We start from the raw sequence: 13508 nt of genomic DNA, 5'->3' as shown, positions 1-13508 counted from the left end.
TATGTATACACGCCTTATGACTAATATTAGAAAATAATAATGTAGCAAAATAAGCCACAGTTATTGTCTGTAGAATAACACATCACAATTAAGGCGCAGTACAATGCTTATTCCCTCTGTGCTCTCACAGTGCTTCCTCTATGCGCTCTCTTTAAGTCAGTTCTCAGTAAATCTGAAACGTGGTTCTAGATAGGGCAGCTATGGATTAAGCGAGGCCCTAGACAAGGAACTTCTGGAACTTCTTTTATATGACTTTATACAATATAAAGCCCGTATCACACGCTAATGATAAAATGATAAAATCTAGAATCCTGACTATTAATTAAACCAAAAACGAATACGGCGTGTCCCTCAAAAAGGCGAGGCCCAAAATAAGAATCTGTAAGTGAAGCTGGCATTGCACTGGCAGTTTCACCCATTTTTTTTGTTTAGGGCTTCAGACGCAGAAAACTATATTCTTACCTAATCTTCACCTTGGTCCAATATCCGGGAGTACTAGCTAGGTTCCTATGTCATGTACAGTACAGAACGTAGGGAGTTGGCGTTAGAGGAGTTGATTAATAATGGATACGTCAGTAAAGAAATACTAGGAAACGCGGAATTCAAATTGGATAAGATCCTGGCTGATAAAATCAATCAGATAGCTACTCTTAAGGAAGAGATTGCTAAGCAGTGCAAAATGCACAACGACATGATAAGAACTATTGAATCTGCTCTGGCTAAATACAAGTTGGATTCAAAGAGTTTGGACTTACAAAAAGTGAAAGAATTTAAGTGTAATTTTTTTAAAAAATTCACTTATATTTTTCTCAAAATTTTAAAAATAATTCATGTAATTATATATTATAAATAAATTAAGATTATTGGATCCAATACGCTTTTGTCAATCATATTAAAGAGTAAAAGACCAATATTCCCGAAATGCTAGTATACAAGCACGTTATTTGGCCCTGGGTAAAGTAAATTTCGAGGCCCACCCCATCGCATACCTTAGGGTGTGACTATGCAGATGCGAATTTAGTAGCGAGCGATATAGTTCTCGCAAAGGAAAACATGCACAAGCGAGAAGCGAGAAAGTGTGAAGCGTGAGCGAATTTCTCTCACATATCTGACAGGGTTTGATATTTATCGCGTCTCGCCTCTTCTCGTCACATATTCTCGCTCTCTCGCGTCTGCATAGTCGCACCCTAAACAAGGTCAAATAACGGGATTAATTGTGGAAACCGTTGCCAGGAGGCAGGAGGCATAAGAGAGGTTCAGCAAATCAACTGGGCCTGTTAGTTTTGGGGCCTTAGGCAAGCATCCTATTTTCTTATGGTATAATGCCTCACAATATACAAGAATTATCGTAATTTATTGACATGAACAAAAGTTAACTTTTTTCTGCAAGCAAGAACAATTAAAAACATTAATTCAAACCTTTTAACTCATTTTCTAATCGAACATTATAATATAACGCTGTGAAACACAAATTTATTATTATTTTTTTAATTTCCACTTTAGACTTTAAATTAACGAGAGACTAGCTGTTGAGCCGTTAAAGACACGAATGTGATTAGAATAAATATAATGTTTTAATGTTAATTCCGTGTTACAAATGACTATAACGCACACTTTCGTAGTAATAAAAAGATTTATAATTATATCCAAGGCCTTTCAGATGTTTGAATTGTTTTTCAAGGGCATGTAGAGCAATTAATTGCAGTACATAAATTACTCATCCACATATCAAACGGCTACACTTGGATGCGTGAATTATGAAAAAATATTTAATAAATTATGCTCATGATCATAAAGTTAACAGTCTTTTAATTAATGAATGTGAATGATCTTTAAAATTAAATTTACATGTTTTCGTTAAAGTAAACATAAGGAAAACTTATAAAAAATTGCATCTATCCTAGTAATGTAGGTTGAAACCCTTCTAAAACAGATCATTAACAACACGGAAATTCTGATCTTTCCGTATTAGACAGGTTCCGTTATATATATAAATATATGTTATTTATTTAATTCGCTAACGTTCAAAGAAATATAGCAAGAGTAAGAGAAATATATATATAATAGTAAGAGTATGACTTTTTAAACACATTTTATAGAAAATAATTTATACCTAAACAGCTACTTTTTTACTTTAATTTGCAGTTAAACATATATAAAAATCCTGTAACTTCTTTTAAATATAAATCCTGTAAAGAAATTCGTCAATTCTTACTCTTCAAATTTAAAAACGTCTGCAGAAAATCCCGTAAAATCCTTAATCGTATAAATAAAGATATATTTAAGCCTATAAGTTTTCTTTATTTTCTGCAAACAAATTTGATAAAGTAACAATTGAACTATTCATATATTGTCTAGACACAGTCTTGTTATGTGTGTCAATTATGTCATCATTTTAAATGGAAAAAAGACGGATATAAACAAACGTCACACTGTACTGAACATTAAACGCTGTAACAAATAAAAATCATTTTACTGCAATTTATAGTGTACAAAAATGATTCTCGATCGTCTTACATAATAACAGTTACACAATGAATTACTTAAATTAATTAAGCTAATGTAACTAGATCGTAATTCTGCATAAATTAGATATATCCCACATCGATCAATTATTGTTAAAGCTATTTTCAAACAGCGAATAACTTTAATAATAATTCATTTATACACACAAAATTATTTTCTTTGCATAAACGGTCCTAATCGAAAGGGTTTCGGGCTAACAAGCGTTATTTTTCTGAGTAAATTAATATTAATTAGCTTAAGTATCGTTATCTAATAATGAAAACGGTGTCGGTTAATGTTTAATTAGCATTGTCGAATAACAATTTAAAATAATGCATCGTTATTTTGAAAAGACAGCAGAACTTTGCATTATTTTTAAGTTTATGCTTTAATTTTTACACTTTCCCGGACGTTGTACTGTATACTGTATAACACAGAGAAATATACACATCAGTCAAAAAATGATCCCCAGGAGTCAAACAATTTTTAAATTTTTTAAGTCCGATCCTTGAAACGTCGAGAAATGCAAAGAAAATAAGGGAGTTTTCCTGTATGTGTGATGTTAGTGTGCGGGGGACACGATTTTCTTCTCCCTCTTTTAAGCTTAATAATTCCTGTGCCTTTTGCCGAAAATTTCTGAAATTTTACAGGGCGGTTTGAGTATTAGGGGCATTAATGCTATTAAATTTTGGAAGTTAAAGTTCGAGGGAATGGGGAGATAGAGAGGGTCGTGTGTCGCATCTCCACCGAGATCGAACTTAGCGAAAATTTTACTCGTTAATTTTTTTTTTTTTTTTTTTTTTTTTTTTTATAAAACTTGTCCCTACCCCGAAATTAAGTATTTTGACATTTTATAATAATTAATAATATAAAAAGTTTTAAACAAAATACAGTCAAACCTGTTTTTGTGCGGTCTTTTTCTGTGCGATTTGTTTTGTGCGATTTTTTTTGTGCGGTATATGAAAATTTCAAATAAATTGGAACATAATTGACTCCTGTAAAATTTTTAAAAACTCTATTGGTTGTTTTCTATGACATCAGCAGGTTTTTTCATTTTTTATTGGGAAAAATTTTTTTCTCATATGTTTATTTCGGTCCCCTCTTATTTTAATAGCATAAAAACCATAAATATTATGTTATATTTGAACAGATGCGGTAAGTTAGCTCCCCTCCAGCTTTAGACTGCAGGTGTGAAATTTCACGCCTTGTTAAATGAAATAACACTTCCTGCAGCTATATTTATCAAATAAAATCATTATTTAACGATTATTTTTAACTTTTTAATGTTAGATTCTTCTATCTTGAGGAAACCGTGTTTTGTATTTTTCGTTTCTTTTCTTTCTTTCGAAGACACAATGTAGTGACGTAAACTTAAACACTGGGCGAATTTTTCATCCTTTTTATTCGGTTGGAACGCTTTTTTATTACATAACGCGTTTCGGGCCGATGCCCCTCTTCAGCCAACTTCTAAATCCTGGTGGTGAGAGCTTGTATACCGTTAAAAGCTGGTCCGTACCTCATTCGGTAGTTTAGACGGATGTAATAGTCCAAGGGTACGAATCTGAGATTCGTCTTCCGGTGTGTTGTCTAACACTGAGCTCGTACTCCTCCACCAGTTGAGGTGGAGGAGTACGAGCTCAGTGTTAGACAACACACCGGAAGACGAATCTCAGATTCGTACCCTTGGACTATTACATCCGTCTAAACTACCGAATGAGGTACGGACCAGCTTTTAACGGTATACAAGCTCTCACCACCAGGATTTAGAAGTTGGCTGAAGAGGGGCATCGGCCCGAAACGCGTTATGTAATAAAAAAGCGTTCCAACCGAATAAAAAGGATGAAAAATTCGCCCAGTGTTTAAGTTTACGTCACTACATTGTGTCTTCGAAAGAAAAGAAAAGAGTTAGATTCTTATTTAAGTGGAAATAATTAATTAATATAAAAATTAAAATTCTTAGAGGATTTTTTTCCCCATTAGGTGTTGCAGAAAAAGGCCCAAGGAGTTAAAAAAGCAATTCCTAGTTATTTCGTACGGTTTCGAGTTATTTTCTACGTGAGACTTTTTTATGCGGTCCCTATTCACCGCATAAAAAAAATATTTTTTAATTGTGTTGCGAAAACTATTTTTTATAGCCACTCGTGAAGTTTCGCGCGATTTTTTTTAATGCATTTTCTTTTATGCGGTCCCTATCCCCCGCATAAAAACAGGTTTGACTGTATCATAACAGATGGCGCCATACGCAACTTTAAACTTTTTGCCGGGAAAGTTAAGCAACTCGTTGCTGGATTTTTCACATTAAATTTGCTTCTAGACAACAGATAATTTTATCAGTCTTCAGTTAACCTGACTGAAGTAATTTCAGCACAACGGCCACTGAGGGAAACATAAAAAATAACCGTTATTTGGAGGTTATTTCGGTTTACAGCCACCATTTGTTCGACTCTGAAATTGGCACTAAATGAAAAATGACGCTAAACTGAAGTATCTCAAACAATTAAAATTACGTCTAATCATGAGAAATTAATATAATCTGGAGTTTTACAGGTTGAAGATCACGTGATTTGATGATGCTAATGTTATGAATTAAGGTATGTATATATTATACTAGCAGATAGGCCCGGCATTGCTCGGGCAAAAGTAACGATAGCAAAGATTAAGATTATTACGTTATAATCAACCTTACCCTTTTCACAGAATGCAAGAATTGGGTCCCCCCTTTTCCAGACTAATTAGAGAATTTTTAGATGGGTCTAAAAATATGTTCGATTTCCAGCAAAAACGAAAAAAACTGCATCTGCGTCTTGCACGTCGCTTTCTCTTAACACTTCCATTGTTGACACTTCCATTGTCACTTAACACTACCATTGTTAATGGAAGTGTTAAGCCTTAATCCTGCCCCTCTCCCCGTGGGGAGAAATTTCGAAAAATCCCTTCTTACTGAGCGTTCTCGTGACGTACCCTAACTATGTACCAAATTTCAACTTTCAACTCCTAACCGTTTGGGCTCTGTGCTGATTATTATTATTATGTTGGATTAAGAGAGATATACTCGGTTAACACCGGTGGCTGTGTACTGTGCCGGACCAAAGTCAAGGCATTTATTATTATTATTATTATTATTATTATTATTATTATTATGTTGGGTTAAGTGAGATATACTCAGTTAACACCGGTGGCTGTGTACTATGCCGGACCAAAGTCAAGGCATAGTAACCAAAACATAAATTAAAGAAGTGTATCAGCGTGTATTCAAGAATTTTCTCACAATATGACTTGTATTTGATATAGTGGCCTTCTGTAGTGTGATGTATGTGTTTCTATTCAATTGTAATGTGCCCAGGCTTTTGTGCAGTGTGTGTGGTATGACACCTGTAGAAGAGAGAACAACAGGTACAATAAGCACCCTATCCATCCTCCACAGATGCCTTATTTCCTGGGCGAGTTCTGTGTACTTGCTAATTTTTTCAGTGCATGCGTTTTGTATATTGTGAATGTTTGGAATGGATATGTCTATAATGTATGTGATTTTATTGTGTTTGTCAATGAGTGTGATGTCTGGTCTGTTGTGGTAAATTGTTTTATCTGTGATTATGGCTCTGTCGTAGTACATTTTGTGCGTATTGTTTTCCAATACTGTTTGTGGAATGTATTTGTAGCAATGGTTCGTGGATATCTACTAATTTGTGTTTCTTTGCAAGCTCTTGATGTATTATATTTTCTACTTGATTATGTCTGTGTAAATAGTCTATCTGTGCCAAGAGCTTGCAACCAGAGGTGATGTGTTGTATAGTTTCTGGTTATTATTATTATTATTATTATTATCATCATCATCATCATCATCAACTCGTCTCGATTATATATATAGATACATCAGGGGCGAATCCTGACCAAAATTTTTGGGCATGCTGAAAGTTATAATAAGAATAACAGGCCTATCTCTAGCACTAAACAATAGGCATAAACGTTACTTGGTGTGATTAAAAAAGTAGGGACTATTATAAACCACATTATATCTACACATGAAGTATATGAAATATATTATAGTGGAAAAGTATTAAAAATTTATGATGAAAGTTCAAATTTTGTGGGCTCTTGACAATGGGGGGCCCAGGGCTTAAGCCCCATTAATCGCTATATAGATCCGCCACTGTACACAATACATGTATGCTGACTGAGTACCGCAAGCTTTCGATACAATCTTGCCGTGTTAAATGCTTCGAATGACGTCATGCGCGCTCACTCTTTTGCTGCAGCAAACCTCCACACGAGCAAGCGATCGAGTTCCCGCAAGCATAGCATTAACTTAAAACGGCTAGCTGCTAGCTGCCAATGTAAAAGCTAACACAAATGATAAAAGAGTTTACACGTTACAATCTTCCAAAGAGTCTTCCAAAAAGAATAAGAATGCTACTATTTTAAAATATTGTAACAGTGTTAATTATTATCCGAAAAGACATGTGTATTAAAAACATCGGAATGTTTTTTTTTTTTTAACTCTTTCCGCCCTGTGGGCACTAAGAGGGCCTCTTTTAGTAGGCCCATTATGGGTTCGGCCAGGCCCACAATGGGGCGACCGGGTGGTGAGGGACGGGGCCCGACATAACCGAACGGACCACCCCCCGAAAAATTCCTGGGGATTATTCGACCCGCTCGGATTCGATCCCGGGTTCACCAGAGCGGTAGGCTGCCACCTTTACCGCTTGGCCATCCGGCCGTCATGTGAGGTTGCCGAATTCGTGATTTCCAAATGTCAGGACTTATCGTATGTGGGGTGAAGGAAAGTGAGGCAAATAGCTGCAGTGACAAACAAACCCGTTTATTTACACTAAGTCTTACAATCTAGTGTGTCTTGCATGTCTTGTCTTCTGGTTGCTCTTGATGGTTCGGTTGTTGGCCCCGGGGCAGACAGTTGATGCTCGACCATGGGAGGTTGTGACGAATGGTGAAAGCCCGAAGTTCAATCGGATGGTGTCCACTTGTAGAGGCAGGGAAAAGTCTGGACAGTTGATTATAGTTGTTAGCTGAAGAAAGTCTGAACAGTGGTTGACACGGACAGAAGCTGGGAGAAGTCTTCACAAGGGGAGGCAGAGAAAAGTCTTCACAAGAGGAGGCAGAGACAAGTCTGCTTTGCCCTTGAGATCCAGGTTTTTATAAGATCTTTCTCCCCTGGATCTCCAGCTCCTGATTGGTCGGTTTCCTGTCTCTAGGCAGACGACCGACCGTTTCGAGCTATGAAAGGTTTAAATTCGACACTGTTTTATTCCGATCAAGGGAATTTAATCGCAACTTGAAACCTCTGCTCGTATTCAATTGTTTCGAATTCTTATAAGTCTGATACATAATATCAGCGCTGCATCTCCTTTTAAGGTTAAAAAAAGAACATTTTTCTCTCGATTAATAGTTTTAATATTTCCCGATTTAAAGTTTCCTTCCAATTTCTACGAGCATCAGAATCAAAAGCTTGTTCCCTTGATTTGACATTTTTATGATATCAAAAACACATGAGCTCGAGTATCGCTCGGGCTTCACAGTCACATCGGAATGTTTTTAATGCACATGTGTCATCTTTAATCAACATCTTTAATGTGCATTAAATGATGCTTTAATGTGCATCGGAAAACTGTCCAAGTTTTGCATTTGCCTGTTACGATTTCTCAACACGTGCACCTCGTTTCACACGGTCCAACAGATACTCAAATTCTTTCTATGCTCACTAAGGCATATCCCTCGTCATTCCTCCCAAGGCATCCGCAATTCTACTGCTCCTAAAGATTACTCATGTTGCACAATGCTGAGTGATTTTGACTTCGCGAATTGCAGAGTGCAAAACACTTCTCGGATAATAATTGCCATAATTACAGTAATTTCAAATTGTAGCATTCATTTTAGAAGGCCCTGTATACATAATTACCGGATGTCGCAAACGACAAACGTGTGAAATGAGAAAATTAGCAGAAGCGGTCAAGGTTGAAAACTAGTGATGTAACGAATATTCGGTTACTATCCGGTATTCGGCCTATTTTTCGCTATTCGGCCGAATACGAAATATTTAAATCACTATTCGGCCGAATACCGAATATTTAATCACTATTCGGCCGAATACCAAATACTTAAAAACAGGAGTAAGTAAACTAATCATTTTGGTAACTTTTATTAATGGTGAACATTAAATTATAATTATTAAAGTTAATAAGAAATAGCATCTAACTCTAGTATTAAATTATTTCGTAATTAATAGTGATGTAACGAATAGTATATTCGACCTCAGCCGAATACCGAATATTCGGCTAGGAGAGTGGCCGAATACCGAATATTCGGCCAGGAGCGTGGCCGAATGGCCGAATATTCGGCCAAACTATTCGGCTTGATTAACGCACGTACAAAAATTGGCGCGCAAAAATTATGGCAAGGATCGCGCATCCTGCTCTCTATTGGCCCGCTGTCACTACGATTTTTTCTTCCAGTAGGTCTAAATTATTTAAATTAATTAATTAAATTATAATTATTAAAGTTAATATGAGATGGAGCCTAACGTCTACCTCTAGTGCTCAAATTGGTTTATAATTTATGTAATAGCCGTAAATAGCCCGATACGATTCGGCAGTTGTTGGTATTTAGATGTAAGTTATAACTTATAAGTTATTTTATTTGCAATCGATCTTTTTAACTCTTTAATTAAGCACTAAAATTTTGTTTTTACTACGTATTTGTAGACTCAATAGTAACCTAAGGATATACTTTAGTGGGGAGATTTATGGTCTAGTTTCTCCCCAGTTGTGGAACAGTTCAAATATATTATTGGGGTTTTCTATTTGTGAAGTTTTGTGATATTTTGTTGTTATTGTTTTTGTCAATATTTTTAAAATTAACATGATTTCAAATGTTATCTTTTGTATATAATGAAAAATGCTCATTCTTTGCTTTATATATAAAATAAATTATATATTAGTTACTCATCTTCTAGAAATAGATAAATAATTCTTTCTTTAAATACGATAAGTTTCAATAAAACGTTTCGTAAATCATTTTAAAATATCGTAAAAAATATAAAAATACACGCGAATACGAATATAACATAATTAACAAAACAATAACATTGATGCCTGATACATTCTAACCTACACGCCATCAATGCCATAAGATATCGGGCTAGATAAAGGCTATAATATTATTTAATTACGAAATAATTTAATACTAGAGTTAGATGCTATTTCTTATTAACTTTAATAATTATAATTTAATTTTCAGCATTAATAAAAGTTACCAAAATGATTAATTTACTGTGTTTTTGTTATTTCTTACTCCTGTTTTTAGGTATTCGGTATTCGGCCGAATAGTGACTAAATATTCGTATTCGGCCGATAGTGATTTAAATATTCGGTATTCGGCCGAATAGTGAAAAATAGGCCGAATAGGCCGAATACCGGGTAGTAACCGAATATTCGTTACATCACTAGTAATTAAATAATAATATAGCCTTTATCTAGTCCGATATCTTATGGCATTGATGGCGTGTAGGTTAGAATGTATCGGGCATTAATGTTATTGTTTAGTTAATTATGTTATATTCGTATTCGCGTGTATTTTTATATTTTTTTACGATATTTTAAAATGATTTACGAAACGTTTTATTGAAACTTATCGTATTTAATGAAAGAATTATTTATCTATTTCTAGAAGATGAGTAACTAATATATAAAGCAAAGAATGAGCATTTCTCATTATATACAAAAGATAACATTTGAAATCATGTTAATTTTAAAAATATTGACAAAAACAATAGCAACAAAATATCACAAAACTTCACAAATAGAAGCCCCCAATAATATATTTGGACTGTTCCACAACTGGGGAGAAACTAGACCATATGTCTCCATCTAAAGTATATCCTTAGGTTACTATTGAGTATACAAATACGTAGTAAAAACAAAATTTTAGTGCTTAATTAAAAAGTTAAAAAGATTGCAAATAAAATAACTTATAAGTTATAACTTACATCCTAAATACCAACAACTGCCGAATCATATCGGGCTATTTACGGCTATTACATAAATTATAAACCAATTTGAGACTAGAGGTAGATGTTAGGCTCCATCTCATATTAACTTTAATAATTATAATTTAATTAATTAATTTAAATAATTTAGACCTACTTTTTTTTTTTTTTTTTTTTTTTTTTGTAAAAGTTGGCAGTTGAGGAGACACTCTCTTTCCGCTCAAAGAGCACTAAGAGAGTTACAAGAGTGTATATTTGGTTTCAAGAATGATTCACCAATGCACAGGGAAGCTGCCCAATCGGTTTCGGTAGTCTGTGGGACAACAGCATGTAATATACCGAGAAGAGATAGAGATGTAGAAGTATCACCAAGCCTCTGAGCATTCCATGAATTGTACATAAAGCTTATTATACTAATCAAAATAAAAATAGAGGGCTAAATCTAAACTTATATACAAGAATAAATACTAAATTAAGACTTAAGTAACATATAGTTGTAGTCACCAACACCCAAACGTAATATACATATAAAGACAAGAAAAAAAAAAAAAAAAAAACCAATTATACTGTTTTGTGTTTCTTTTTTTTAATATTTATTTATTTATTTATTTATTTTTAAATTTTATTTATTTATTTATTTTTAAATTGTATTTATTTATTTATTTTTATTTATTTATTTATTTTTTATATCTTATTATTATCATTATTACCATCGTTTTCATTATTATCATTATTATTATTTTTTTTAAATTTATTTTATTTTTATTTTTTTATTATTATTATTTTTTTTAAATATAAATTTATACATACATACAAGTAACACAAACAAATACAAAACATAACAAATTATGAATAGATGAAAACAGTAGTCAGTAGTGGGTAGGTGCAGTTCAACAAACAGAGTACAGTAAAGTATACAAAGTACAGTAATGATAGGAAAACGTTATTTGTCTAGTTTGGTCCATATTTGTTGAAGCTTTCTATGATGCAACGTTTGAAGATTTTAAGATCGTCTTCGTTCTGTGTGAGTTCACTTAGTGCCACGGGCCAGGTAATTAATTTGTTTGTGAAGTGTGTAATGAGTTGCCTCCGCCAAGGGTCGAAAAGAACACAATTATATATTATGTGTTCTACAGTGTCGGGTACATTATCTCCACAGTTGCAGTTCGGTTGATTTATAATTTTGAATCTAGTTAGATAATTATTAAATTTGCCATGTTCTGTAAGTATTTGTGTTAGCCGAAAATCATGGGTTATAATTTTGCAGTTGTGTCTAGTTTCTAATTTCGGGAAGAACTTGTGTGTAATCTGTCCTTTATTATCTTCATGCCAACGAGTTTGCCATGTCCTGATTGACCAATGCTGGAGATGTAAACGAGCGAATACCACAGGTACGTCACTGTATTTAATTGTGTCATTTAGATAAGCGGTTGTGGCAAGCAAGTCGGCAAGCTCATTGCCGCCACAACCTGAATGGCTTTTTATCCAAGAGATTTGCGTGTTGTGTTTGGTGTAACTTGCTTTGAAGAGTAGGTAAGTGTTGTAGTATAGTTTGCTGCTAATTTTAGGTGTGCTCAAAATTTTAACTGATACGTTTGAGTCTGTACATATGAGTGTGTCATTATATTTATATTTTAAAATGTATCTTAGTGCGTGATTGATGGCTAATATTTCTGCCTGTGTTATTGTGCAGTGATTTTCTAGCTTAAATGTTGAACATTGAAGTACTTTATCATCCTTGATGTGACAGAAACCTGCACCCACACCATTTTTTGATTTGGAGCCATCAGTATATATGATGGAGCGTTTGTTAGGAGTGTATTTGACTACTGCTTGTGCATGTGTATATGACGGGTGAGGGAGGGCGCGAAAATCGGCTGGAGAGTCTATTTCATAATGTTTTGTATTTATGATTAATCTATTTGTTTTTATTGTGTTGTGTAATTCCATTTTACTTTTTATGAGTATGTCTATAGGAATTTTATTGGCTATTACCAACGTTGACTCTCTTGAGAGTGTTCTGTATCCTTTTATCATTTTAATGCAGATTTTTCGTTGAAATTTTAATAACTTTTCACAAAGATATTTGCGATTTAGCGCATGACCCCACACCTGGCAGGCGTATGTTAGTTGTGGGAGGAGGACACCTTCATAGATAGTATCTAATGTGTTTGAATTTAAACCCCAACGTAAGGTAGCAACTCTGTGTAGCATTAGCAGCATTCGCTCAGCTTTTTGTATTTTTGTATCTATATGTTCTTTCCACGTGAGTTTTGAGTCGAGAGTGCAACCCAAGTATTTAATATCTTCATGATATTTTAAATATTTACCTTGTAGTCTTAACGTAGGTTTTTTGTGCTTACCTGCTTTGTGTATTAGCATTAACTTAGTTTTATCCGTATTAAATGTAATTTTGCACTCTTCCCCCCAGTTTTCAATTTTACGAAGGATTGATTTTGCTTTGTTTTCTAGTGCTTTAATGTTATCAGCAACAACTGTTACGAGAGAGTCGTCAGCAAAGCAAAACAGTTCGCAATGTGCTGGTAGTTTGATATCAAATATTGTGTTCATTAGGATGTTCCAAAAGCCTGGCCCACAGGCAGAGCCCTGGGGGCAGCCCAGGGAGACATTCCTGGTATAAGTGTTATTGTTGTGTATTAGTGTTGTGCATCTGTTTTTAAAGTAACTAACTGTTAGATCATATAAATTTTTTGGGCAGTTATATCTACGTAATGTGTAAAGTATCTTAGGGATCCAGGCACGATCAAACGCCGCGGAGATATCAAGGGATATTAGTAAACAGTAATCTTTGTTATCTTGACTATTTTTAATTATTTTGGTGACTGCAGATAGGGCGTCTACAGTACTACTTTGTGGGGTAAAACCAAATTGTTTTCTATTAAGTATGTTATTTTTGTGAAGGTGATAATTAATTCTGTTTATTAGTAATTTTTCCAAAATTTTTCCCATAACTGGTAGGAGACTGATCGGCCTGTAGTTTTTG

At 34.2% G+C, this 13508-nt stretch overlaps 1 protein-coding gene across 1 annotated transcript in view; it reads right to left on the bottom strand.

Moving 5' to 3' along the window:
* The window catches only part of LOC136989498 (ERC protein 2-like), a 35427-nt gene that overhangs the window by 5520 nt on the left and 16399 nt on the right, over nucleotides 1-13508 (bottom strand). The gene's annotated exons all lie outside the window — the stretch shown is intronic.

This window comes from Centruroides vittatus, unplaced genomic scaffold, assembly GCF_030686945.1.
Source record: "Centruroides vittatus isolate TY-2023 unplaced genomic scaffold, ASM3068694v2 scaffold_576, whole genome shotgun sequence".
Lineage (NCBI taxonomy): Eukaryota > Metazoa > Arthropoda > Arachnida > Scorpiones > Buthidae > Centruroides > Centruroides vittatus.
Note: the sequence above shows the minus strand (reverse complement) of the source record. Positions and strands in the feature narration are given on the sequence as shown.